The 12,482-nt window shown below is 49.6% G+C and overlaps 1 protein-coding gene across 1 annotated transcript in view; it reads left to right on the top strand.

Annotated features, from left to right (window-relative positions):
• WWC3 (WWC family member 3) overlaps positions 1 to 12,482 on the top strand; it is a 118,675-nt gene that overhangs the window by 12,113 nt on the left and 94,080 nt on the right. The gene's annotated exons all lie outside the window — the stretch shown is intronic.

The raw sequence follows: 12,482 nt of genomic DNA on the forward strand, positions 1-12,482 counted from the left end.
GTGAATCTGTTATTTCAAAATAAAAAGCAAAAGGAAAGAAAAGTGAGAGAATGAAGGGACCAAGCAGTTATAATTTTGTTTTGTTTTGTTTTGATTTAAACCATCTCCTTTCCTTTAACTTATTTAGATTTTACTCTTCTTTTCTACACAATACCTACCACGCAGTGGGTGCTCAGTAAATGTTTTTTGAATGTAATTATGCATGTAGAAGCAGGTTTTTTTTAATGTTTATTCTGAGAGAGAGAGAGAGAGAGATTCAGAGAGAGCAGGGAGGGGCAGAGAGAGAGGGAGAGAGAATCCCAAGCGGGCTCTGCACTGTCAGAGTAGAGCCTGACGTGGGGCTCGATTTCACAAACCGCGAGATTGCGACCTGAGCCGAGATCAGGAATTGTACGCTCAACCGACTGAGCCACCCAGGTGCCCCCCTAGAAACAGGTTTGACTTACTTGTGTATTTCTGTGTTCCACTTAGTTTTTCTCAAATATTCTAGAATTCTCAAGAGCAGTCGTCTTTGCCTGCGGTCAGAGCCCCCCGCTTTGTTGGAGTGCCCACCCTTGCCTTGGCTCAGGGGATGTTATCCTCTCTGCAGCTCCTGCTGAAGTCCTGCTCGCTCAGAGCCGGTGGGTCTCCGCTGGGAGTGGGTTTGCCCCTGCGGGGCCATTTGGCCACGTCTGAAGACATTTTTGATCATCACAGCTGGGGAGTGGGGATGGGGTGCGATTGGCATTTAGGAGGTGGAGGCCAGGGAAGCTGCTGGATGTCCCCCAGTGCATAGGACAGCCCCCAGCACCACGAGGAGTTATTTGGCCCCAAGTGGCAGTAGCCGGGCCTGCCTGCGTTTGGCTGCGGCAGGAGCACGTGGCCCAGAGCTGTGCCGTGAGCGCAGGGGGAGGTGCGGGACAGCCAGAGTTGAGGACAAGGCTCCTCGTTCCCGCGGACCTGCGTGGAAGCGACTCCTCCTTCTGCTAACCCGTCTCCACCTACATCCGGAGCTGGGCGGTTACGTCGCTGCCACAAAAGCCAGGAGGGAGCTGGCCGAGAAGCCGAGGGTGGCAGAGAGAAAAGGCTGCACCCTTGGTAAGGTGGATGGTAGCTGATTGAAGAAGGTTCTAGAGCTACCTGCCCGCAGCACCTTTTCTTACATGAAATGTGAACTCACAGTGTCTACTTAACCCTCCAAAGCCGGTTGAACTGGGGTCTCTGTCACTTGCAGCCAGCAGAGCCGTCCTCGCTCGTGTGTGTCTATCTCGTGGCGTCTGCAGTTTCCATCACGGACATTCTTACTGGGGGTGCAGGCTGCCACGGAGCGTCTGGGCCTCATCTATTAAGTAGTCCTCTGTTTTTGACCCTTTAGACTGTCCCTTGATATTTGTGATTCTATAAGTACTATAATTATAGTGCTGCTTAGGTGCAATTATTTGCTCAGCAGCAGTGCTTTCCCCCATGTTTGCTTTAGGAGATAGCTAAAGGCCTGGGCTGAATGCAGACCAGTGGTTGGTTGGTTGGTTTTAATACACATCTGTTTTGGAATGTTTTAGAATTACAGAAGAGTTGCAAAGATGAGACAGCTCCCCCCATTGTTAATATCTTATATCACCATAGTGTATTTGTCAAAACTAAGAAGCCAGTTTGGATATGTTTCTGTTCATAGAACTCCAGACATTATTTGGATTTCACCAGGTTTTTCCGCTCCAAGAGTTTTTAGAACTATTAAGTTGTTGGCATTTGGATGCCTCAAGCCGACTATTGTATGTTTCTCTTATATCTCTCATGTGGGTGTTCATTTATCTTCCGTGCACTTGACAGACTTGTTAGAAGTGCTCCCAGGCTGCTTCTCATTTAGGCTCGTGACGTCATATGGCATCCATTGAACAGTGGAGGTTCGTGAAGAACCTTCTTTGCTTTCTCCAGCTCTTCCTCGGCCTCGCACCCATCCTAGCACTAAACTGTGGTGTGCAGTCACTAGATACAGCCCCCAAGTACCGAGCGGGTTCCGCACGAAAAGGGAAGGGATCAATGAACCTCGAAGACACGATGCTGAGTGAAAGAAACAGACACATAAGACGGCACAATGTCCTCCAAAGGCAAACCCATAGCGATAGAAAACTAGTTGTTGCCTGGGGCCGGAGGTGGGAAAGGGAGCTACCTCGGCGATGAGAACGTTCGAACGCTGGATTAGGTTTTGTACAACTCGGCACGTTTACTAAGAATCAGTGAATTGTAGACGTAAAAAGGGAGGGTTTTATGGTATGTAGATTATACCTCAATAAAATTGTTTTGAAAAAATCTTATAAAGCGAACCTGTTCTTACATTCCGGTGCCTACCTTGCTTTGGTGGTGGGACAGACCAGGCTAATGTCAATGAGAGTTCGCAGCTGCTTGCCACGCAGAAGGCTTCCGGGCTCCTCAGAGTGTCCATACGATGTAGCATTTTGTATGTCAGCTCTGCTGCAATGGACAATAAAAAAAAGCTTTTGGAAATGTCCCTGAAGTCACCAGGTACCCTTAAGAAGCCGTATGCTAACATTGTCCAGGAGTGTTGCCAACCGTAAGGGGAGACCACCGCCACGAACAACCTGGTGATCATCACTCGATCAAAAACATATAGGTGGTTTTCATGAAGGCACCTACCTCCTTCATTCAGAGGAATTTTCCTTCTAGGAGGACTCACCGACGCTGCTTTCTGTTTTAGAAGAGTTGATGTGACATCTGATTATGTGGCAGTGTTTGGGTTGTAATGCAGTTTGTGGCTGAAGGGTCGATTGATACTTGGGCCTTTATTTTTAAAATTTATTATTATTATTATTTTTTTGGTGTTTACTTTTGAGTGAGCGTGTGAGCAGGAGAGGGGCAGAGAGAGAGCAGGGCAGAGGATCCAAAGCGGGCTCTGCACTGACAGCAGAGAGCCCAACGCGGGGCTCAAACTCACGAATCGTGAGACCATGACCTGAGCCGAAGTCGGACGCTTAACGGACTGAGCCACCCAGGCGCCCTGATACTTGGGCCTTTAAATGTCAGCATTCTCTTTCACACATTTTTTTGGAAGAAGCTCTTAAAATTGTACTACATGCTTCTTGTTTCTTGGGTGTATTAAAATGTGACATTTTCTTGATAGTTAGGGTTTGTATGGGTGAACAGGGCCGTTGGTATGTCCTGGAATGGACCACTAACCATAGGGACCACCCACGTGTGCTTAGCCCTCATTTTAGACGTAGACATCTTGAGTCTGACTCCTGGCTCTGCCGTTCGGTGTGTGCCCTAGGGCAGTATTTGGGCTCTCTGAGCCTTAGTTTCCTTTTCCATAAAATGGGGGCACTTAGGTCAATGTCTAGTGCATAGTAGACACATTTTAATTGTTCTTGTGATCATAGTAAATAGTCTTTCAGCATTGTGGGTCTTCAAAGTCTTTTTTCTTCTGCCTATCAAATTTTCCTCTCTCCATCATCTCTCTTCCGCTTCTGAGTTGCTTCCTTATTTTCCTTGTAGTTGTGTGGCCCTGGGGACCCACCAGTGTAAAGGCAGGCACTCAGAGTTCATGATAACTATTTTCCCTCTCTGCTTGAAGCTGTTCTTTGCATTCTCTTGGTTTTGTGGGCTGAGTGAATGAAGTTGCTGGAAGTGAAATGTTACTAAAGAGAGTGAACAGATTAGAGCAGGGCCATCAAACTTTCTTGGTAAAGGGCTAGAGAGAAAATATTTTAGGCTTTATAGGCCACGGGGTCTCTGTTGCAGGCACTCAACTCTGCTGTTGTAGCTCAGAAGTAGCCAGAGGCTATCCCTAAATGTGGATGGGCCTGGCTGTGCTTCAGTAAAGCTTTATTTATGAAGACAAGAAACAGGTTGAATTTGGCCCACAGGCCCTACTTTGCCAATCCGAGAAATGATGTCATGCTTGTTTGCGTCCCGTGTCGACACAACCGAAGCTTCTGCGTGTTTAGCTTTCATTGTTATTGTATTAGCTTGGATATAAATCTGAAAATACCCCAAATATATACCGAATTATTGGTTTCCAGGTTTCAGCATCATCTTGTTCTGGAACTTGGTATTTGTAGCACTCAGTGATGTTGGGGACTTTCAAAGAATTCACATCATATGATTAGATCTTGTTCTGTAATTATTGTTGGATACTTAATATTGGACAGATATTAAGACCAGGAGAAGTTGATTCAAGGTCAAGGTCTTCAGCTACATCTTCTCAGCAACCTTGTGCACTATCTACACAGTTTTCGTGTGTGTATTAATAGCTTTTGGCTGCACATTATTTATTTATTGAGAGAGAGCGCGCGAGCACGCACAAGTGAGGGAGGGAGGGGCCGAGGGAAGAGTCTTAAGCAGTCTCCACCCTCAGTGCGGAGCCCGATGTGGGTTTTCATCTCATGACTGTGCCATTAAGAGTCAGATGCTTCGCCAGCTGAACCACCCAGGTGCCCCAGGCTGGATATTTGACACACTTACTTTGGGGATGAAATTAAGTTTACCCAAAACGCTGTGCTATTTGGGCCTTGGAAGGGGGACTCTCAGAGCGCATGTCCATAGCACCGCCTCTGGAAAGTCCTCACTCCTGCGCGGCTCACCTGCCTGCGGTGGGAGATGGGTAAGTGGGTGGACCAGGGCTGCAGGGAGGCATCGAGAAACCATTAACATTCACTTCAACAGTTAACTTAGATATTTTCCTAGCAGCATGTGGCCACAGCTGTAAAAGCTATCCCGGCCCTCAGGTTCACCGATTCCACCAAAACCAAGGCTGTCAGCTGGGGGCGGTTTCGCCCTCCAGGGGACGCGTGGCAATGTCTGGAGACGGTTCTGGTGGTCGCAGTTTGTGGGGAGGGGTCGGTACTGGCGTGCAGCGGGCGGAGGCCGGGGATGCCGCTCGATGTCCCACAGGGCACAGGGCAGCCGCAGCAGAGAGTGACCCGGCCCCTGTGCCAGCGGCGCTCAGGCTGCGACCCTGCTCGCGGGGGCACGCCGATGCCCATATGATGTCACAAATTGTTGTGTTTAGAAACTGAGGTTTTATTATTAAGAGCAAGTGGCTGGTGGTTGCTTTCTAATGGTTGGATGGTTTGGGGTCTAAAGCAATAAGGCACAAGCCCGTGGTGGCCGGCGCGGCAGAGCTTCATCACCGGGTGACTTTTCTTCAGAAGCGCCGTGGCGCCGTGTCGTTGGCCGTCCACGGACCGCTTCCGAACGTGTCGCACCCGGATCATTCTGTGATTGATCTGGCCCCGGGTTAACCGAGATCGTCATCCCCTGAATCTCAGTGTTAAAAGCCAAGACATCAGAAACCGAAGCGTCCCTCCACCGGGATCCTACACCTCCCGAACGTCAGCGTGCAGATGGCACATTGACAAAAATGTCGAGGATTACCAAGAATAGCTTCTTGCACTCACACGCACGCGGCAGGGAGGACAGAGCGGCGTTTGCTTCTCCAGGCCAGAACCAGCGACTCCTCTTGGAGCAGCTCCCCACGCTCGGCTCTGTCTTGGAACCGTAGACACACCCACTTTCAACTTTTAAATACAGATTCGTGTACTTATTAGCCATTATGCCTTTAAAATGATTAATTAGCATTTTTCTTAGGCCGTATATCACCCAGCCCCTTTAAAAATATGGGTCACCCTGAAGTTCTCTATAAACACATAACTGATGAGACGCACGTTTCCCTGAGTCATCGCCGGCATCTCAGTTTGAAATCTGGTGCCAGCTCAGTAAATACTTGGGATCAAAGTCTGCGCTTCCTTCAGATGGGCTGATTTTTATCTTGTGTAAAGTGGAGAGACCTATCACGTTCTTGCCATCTGTTTTGGGGTGGCTGGTGGCCACTTTTTCGTCGGTTGCAGTGGCTGCCATCGCTTTTTGCACCGGGGAAAATAACACCCTTGGCACGCTTTTGTTGTTGTCAGGGTTAGAAAACCATGTGGATTAATCCCAGCCGGGTGGTGGGGGAAGGAGCAAGAGCTAAGCTGGTTCTTCCACCTTCCAGAGCTGCGGGATTAGTTCCTGGAACACTCACCAAGCTCACGGCAGTTTAAATGACTTGGATCGCACAGGAGCTGGTCAGTGTCACCGCTGAGCTCTTCATCGATGGTGTGACAGAAAATAACAAGCATGCCGCTGAGTCATTCCTCTTCTTCCCAGGATCCTTTTTTTTTTTTTAATTTTTCTTTAAATTTTATTTTAGAGAGAGAGAGAGAGAGAGAGAGCGCGAGCGAGCGCGGGGGAGGGGCAGAGAGAGCCGGAGACAGAATCCGAGGCAGGCTCCAGGCTCTGAGCGGTCCTCGAAGAGCCTGACGTGGGGCTCGAACTCACGGACGGGCGAGATCATGACCTGAGCCGAAGTCAGACGCTCAACCGACGGAGCCACCCAGGTGCCCCCTTCCCAGGATCCTTTTTTACATTTCACTGGTGGCTGGTTGCTTTACCTCTCCACCCAGAGTAGAAGAAGGTGCTTTGGCATATACAGAACTGGTAAAAGAAATGAAAATGGACAATTTTCCGTGAAGCCGACCAGTGACATGGTAGTAACACAGGCATGTGAGTTACTGGAATTGGTTTTGTAAAGCAGTCAGCTGGTCACGTTTGCAAAGCTGGGAGGTGTAAGTGGTTGGGGTTTTTTCTGTCACCCAAACAGTAGCCCTACATTAAAGTTGAACATTCTTGTATTAATTAATGGGTTCCAAAGAAACTGAAGTTCTTTGTTTTTCCCGTGAAAGTAAAGGTGAAATGAAAGTGTGACCTGTAGGCCGTCGTTCTTTTCATAATTAGGTCTTACACATGCTAGAAAGATAGGATCAAAGAACTCTCCAGAAGCAAGGAAAAGAAAGTGCTGGAGAAAGTGTCGATCGCAGTGCAGTTTGTTTATAAAGGAGTAAATGAATGCTGTGTGCGGTGGTCCCTCTTGGTAACTACCTCCCCTCCGGTGGAATTGTGTAATAAAGTGGTGTCTCACCATCTCTGGTCAGTATTCAGAAAACGAGATCTCTGAAATACCAGCAGGAACCGTCTACCGTGCCAGAGGCCGAGCAGCATGGGCTTGAAGCCACAGGCATATTTCTGTTCCGAGGTGGCCCTTGCCCCTCAGGTGTCCTCAGGAATCTCAGACTGTGTGTTGCCATCGACAGTCACGGGGCCAGGTCCTTTCGGCCCGATGCCGTCTCCAGCCCTGGACGGTTAGCCGGCTCACGGTTCGAGTGGTCGGCCTTTGGCTGGGCTAGCCTGGGCTGCCGCTTCCAGCTCCCCTACCCCCTTTGGTCCTGGTTGGTTCCCCTAAGAGTCCATTAACGTTTGCTCTTATTTCATGTTCATCATGAACACGTCATGCTCAGTGCTTACTGAGGACACCCGTCCAGTTTGCATTCATCTGTGTAAATTGCACTCTGGGTCCTTCCATCAGTGTGGGGGCAGTATTTTTAAATGGGCACACTGTCCTGATTATGTTGCTCTTGAGTGCCCTGTAGCTGGGATTTTGTCACGGCTTTGTATTTCTGAATGTTATGTGTCTATTTATATTTTTGAAAAATGCGTTGATTTTTTTTTTTCCAGAGAGAGGGAGGGACAGCATGCCATACTCTTTACCCAGGATGAGTGCAGCATCAGGTAAAACCCTGAGGTCTTAGCCACCGAAATGCTCTCATTTCTGTATTAATTTAAAGTTGCACATATGTTGGGGCGCCTGGGTGGCTCCATTGGTTGAGCGTCCGACTTCGGCTCAGGTCATGATCTTGCAGTCTGTGAGTTCGAGCCTCGCGTCGGGCTCTGTGCTGACAGCTCAGAGCCTGGAGCCTGCTTTGGATTCTGTGTCTCCCTCTCTCTCTGCCCCTCCCCCGCTCATGCTCTGTCTCTCTCTGTCTCTCTGTCTCTCTCTCTCTGTCAAAAATGAATAAAACATTAAAAAAATTAAAAAATAATTTAAAGTTGCACATATGCATATGTGCAACCTGGTGCTTTTCAAACCTAGATGCAAGATCAACCTGGGGTGCTGTATATTTGTGTTTATTTGCATTTACACACACACACACACACACACACACACACACACACACACACAGCACTACCCTAGGAGATTCTGATCAGCAGGGTCCAAGAGGAAGCCCCCTTTGACCCATTTCTCTCCTATTTTTACACTTGATCTTAGGCAAAAGGCCGAGAAGCGATTCTCCTATTTTTAAAGACTGACGTAGAATTCACATAACATGAAATTAACCACTAGCCTTTCCCCCCACCCCCCACTAACCATTTCAAATGGTTAATCCAGGGGCATTTAGTATGCTCACAGTGTTGTGCAACCGCTGTCTCTATCTAGCTCCAAGATATTTTCACCACCAAAAAGAAAACCTCGTACCCATTAAGCTGTCACCCCTCATTCCTCCCCCCTTTCAGCTCCAGGCTGCTTTCTGTCTCTATTGTTTGCCAGTTCTGGACGTTTCGCATAAGTGGAATCATAGACGATACGGTCTTTTGGGTCTTGCATGATGTTTTCAGATTCATCCATGTCATAGCAGAGATTGGGGTCTCATTTCTTCTTACGGCCACCTACTGTTGCATTACACGGAGCACCCCACTGTGTTTGTCCCTTTGTTCGTTCACGGACACTTGGGTTGTTTCTGCCTTTTGGCTGTGGTGGATAGAGCTACTGTGAACACGCACTGCCGGTGTCTGTTTGCAGACCTGCTTTCAGGATCGCTGGGTACGTCCCTGGGATTGGATTCGTTGGGTCGTATGATAATTCTGCGTTTCACTTTTGGAAGAACGACCCAACCGTCTTCCACTGTGGCTGCGCCATTTTACAGCCCCACCAGCAGCGTATGAGGGTTCCAGTTTCTCCATACCCACGTCAGTTCTTGTTATGTCCTGTTTTCTTGTTTGCTCGCTTTCTTGCTTTTTGAAAAGAAGGCCATCCTAGTGGGCATGAAGTGGTATCTGTTGTGGTTTTCATGTGCATTTCCCCGATGACTAGTGATGGTGAGCCTCTTTTCATGTGCCTGTTGGCCATTTGTATGCCTTGGAGAAATATCTATTCAAGCCTTTTGCCCGTTTTTACATTGGGTTGTTTGCCTTTTTGTCGTTAAATTTGACAATTTGCTTCTACTCCCTGGATATCAGACCCTTATTGGCCGCTGTGATTTGTAACTGGTGTCTGTTTTGGAAAAGTTCTGGTGGGTTCAATGAGCGCAGCTCTGGACCGGTGATTCTTGAGGCATCCTACGACACCTAGAAACCACATGGCAAAGCAGCGGTTAGAGGTGCCTGATGACCTAACTGAATGGACAGGTGTCATTAAAACAGAGAATCCAGCAGTTCATAGAGACTCCGCCAGCATCGGCTCCCCGCTCCCCCTTCTCCAGAATGTTCTGGGCGTTCGGTAAATGTGCAGCAGGCCGCCCTTCCTCATGCTCACGCACATTACAGGATGGCCTGGGCCTCCCGAAGGACCGGCACCGAACCTGCCGTGTTGTTTGGCCTCTCAGGTAACAAGTCATCTGCCTGTTTCTCCTGTGCCCTGGGGGAAGGGCACCTCAGCATTGCCGTGTCAACCCTTGAGCTGCGTGCTCATGTTTCTTTTCAGTTTCTTCTGATGGAGAGAGCACTATTGGTGCTTGCTTGAAACGTCATCTTAATCATGTTAATGTGGGATACTGTGGTCTTCCTCTCGAAAGAAACGCATTGTCAGCCTGGGTTCCCTCTACCTTCTGTACCCTTAACTGCAAAGGATGGCGGAAAGCTGGGCCCAAAACCGAGAAGGCGGGATGGTTCTGGGTCCGTTGGTGGAACTTTCTAGTGAAAGAAGTTCTCATCTGATAGGAAGCTGGGCGTGGGGGTGGAGAGGGCGAGATCCCCAGGGTTCTCTGCTTCATAGGAATCTCTTTATTTATTTATTTATATATATATTTTTAATGTTTTTGTTTTTGAGAGAGAGAGACAGAGCACGAGCAGGGGAGGGGCAGAGAGAGGAAGACACAGAATCCGAAGCAGGCTCCAGGCTCCGAGCCGTCAGCACAGAGCCCGATGTGGGGCTCGAACTTGGGAACCGCGAGATCGTGACCTGAGCCGAAGTCGGACGCTTAACCCACTGAGCCACCCAGGCGCCCCTGCTTCGTAGGACTCTCTTAAGAGAAAATATCTTCCGCCGATGCTTGAGCCATCCTTTACCACCTTGGCGGGTCCCTTCTTGTTCCCGGGTTCATAGGGGCTGAGAGCCTGTCATGTTCTGTGTACATGGTTCTTCCTTCCCGTGCCCTCCGCTCCAGTCTGCCACCTGCACTGCTCCTCCCATGTCTCCAGCTGGTGTAAAATGACTTAACTTCCATACAAACTTTGGGAACCACATAGGGACTCCTAAGAATAGATTCTGATGGATGGGAAAAGAAAAGAAAAAGATCGCCTCAAAGGGATTCAGTGCCACAGCAGTGCATGTGTTTTATTAAATTCCACGTTACGGCGCAAGGTGGTTTTGCTGGGCGGCTTTTATGGGATCCTTATGTGTTGCATCACATTTAGCCTTAGAGGAAGAACGCACCGAAATGTGTTTTGAATAATCGCCTGGTCAGCCATACGTCTCCTGCTTATTAGCACGTGCCCTCTGTACCCGTTTTAAAAAATCAATTACTATTTTGGAACTACCGTCTCCCTGCGAAAAAGGAGAAGCTGGCCCTGGGGTACGTGTTGCATTTCATCGTTACTCCGTGCAGAAGCCTGTCTTCGTGAAATGGAGGTAGCCCGTGTATTTGGTTGGCGCTTTTCTTTTCTTGCCTTTTTGTCTGCTTCCTAGAGCGTTTCCTGCACTTGGCACGTGGCAATGCCGTCCCCTGGGTAGGCGGAGAGATAATTGTTCGATTATGGCTCCAAAGATACTTTAAGTATTCAAGGTGGAATTCTCGGTTTGAAAAGCAGATGCTGGGGGGCACCTGGGCAGCTTAGTCGGTCGAGCGTCCCACTTCGGCTCAGGTCACGAGCCTACGGTTTGTGAGTTCGAGCCCCGCACCGGGCTCTGCTGACAGCTCAGAGCCAGGAGCCTGCTTCGGATACCGTGTCTCTCTCTTTCTCTCTCTCCCTCCTCCACTCACGCTGTCTCTCTCTAAAAATGAATAAATAAATAACCATAGAGAGAAGAAAAGCAGATGCTTGTGGAAAGTAACCGATGGTGCGCTCCCGAACTGTGCTTCCCGACCCTGCTCACTTACCATCTTCCCTCTCTGGGGCAATGCCACACACACAGGAGGCAGGTGACTACACGCCTTTGAGCGTCACTTACCCGAGGGTCTCAACCCCGACTTCAAGTTACAGTGATCCAAGGAGCGCTTACAAGCTAGTGTTCCTCGTGTGCCACCACGAGTCAGTTAAGTCCAACGCCTTGGACAGATCCAGATGTCCCTGATGATTCGAGTTGCAGCCAGGGTGGAAATCCACTTTCTCACGGGCTCCCTCTCGTTCACGGGACTGAAGGAGTATTTGCTGATGATTTCAAGCCCTTTGTGACACCTGGGCAGATGAGCCTTGATCTTGACCACCAGAAACACGGAGGTTTGTAAAGGAGAAAGAAAGGTTAGAACAGCTACAAATGCTGTTATGTCATCGTTCTGGGGCCGTGAGACGGGGGATAAGGATTTGATGTTCTGCTGACCATAAAAATCATTTATGTTCCTGTTGAAACGTTTCCTCCTCTGAGCCTTCTGTAGCGTTCTGCGCCCCTGCCCCTGATGGGATCTGTCGGGTGGTGACCATTTGTTATTTCTTTGCTCCCGGCTGAGATGAAGTCCTGGAGGAAACTCTTGGCACCTCGGATCTCAAACAGCCTTCCTGCACTGACTATTTGAACGAGCGAATAGCCCTTTATAGTTTTCCCACAGCTTGTCCTAGGGCGTGGGGCCCCCAAGCTCTCTCATCCTGAGCCAAGATTATATGCCTGAGCCGGTGAGCATCATCTATACCAAGCTTGGTGCCCATCTCTGCTCGCACGCCTCGTGCGTACCGTTTGCTGGGCTGTTCCCGGGAAGGACTTGCCCACCTTTGTGCCTCACCTTGGTGCAGTGATTACGGACTCGAGTGCCCACCAGGGCTGGGATCCCAACCACGTGACCGCGTGTCAGGGGTAACCAGGAGTGGTGGGGGCCGTGGCCAGCTAGCGAGCCGCCCCTTCCGACGGGGATGGCCCTCCTCGGCTTTTGTCACGCGTTGTCTTTGGGGCTCGTCACCCCCGTGTGCCGGTTCTTCTGATGTTCAAGAGAGGTAGAAATTCAGGTGTTTGAAATGAGATCTTCTGAGCTTAAGTATTGGCAACTCGATGGGGTTTGGGTAAATCACCGTGAGGGCCGGCGCCGCGGACCAGACAGAACACGTCTGCAGGCCGAGTTGGCCTCCGGGTGGCTTTGGAGCCCTGCGCTGCCAGCTCTCGCCGCCTGGCTTGCCTTTCTCCTGGGCGGAGGGGAGCAGGAGCCCGATGGGAGCGCGGTGGCGGCCGCACTTGTCTGTACGGATCATGGGGG

This window comes from Felis catus, chromosome X (genome assembly GCF_018350175.1).
Source record: "Felis catus isolate Fca126 chromosome X, F.catus_Fca126_mat1.0, whole genome shotgun sequence".
Lineage (NCBI taxonomy): Eukaryota > Metazoa > Chordata > Mammalia > Carnivora > Felidae > Felis > Felis catus.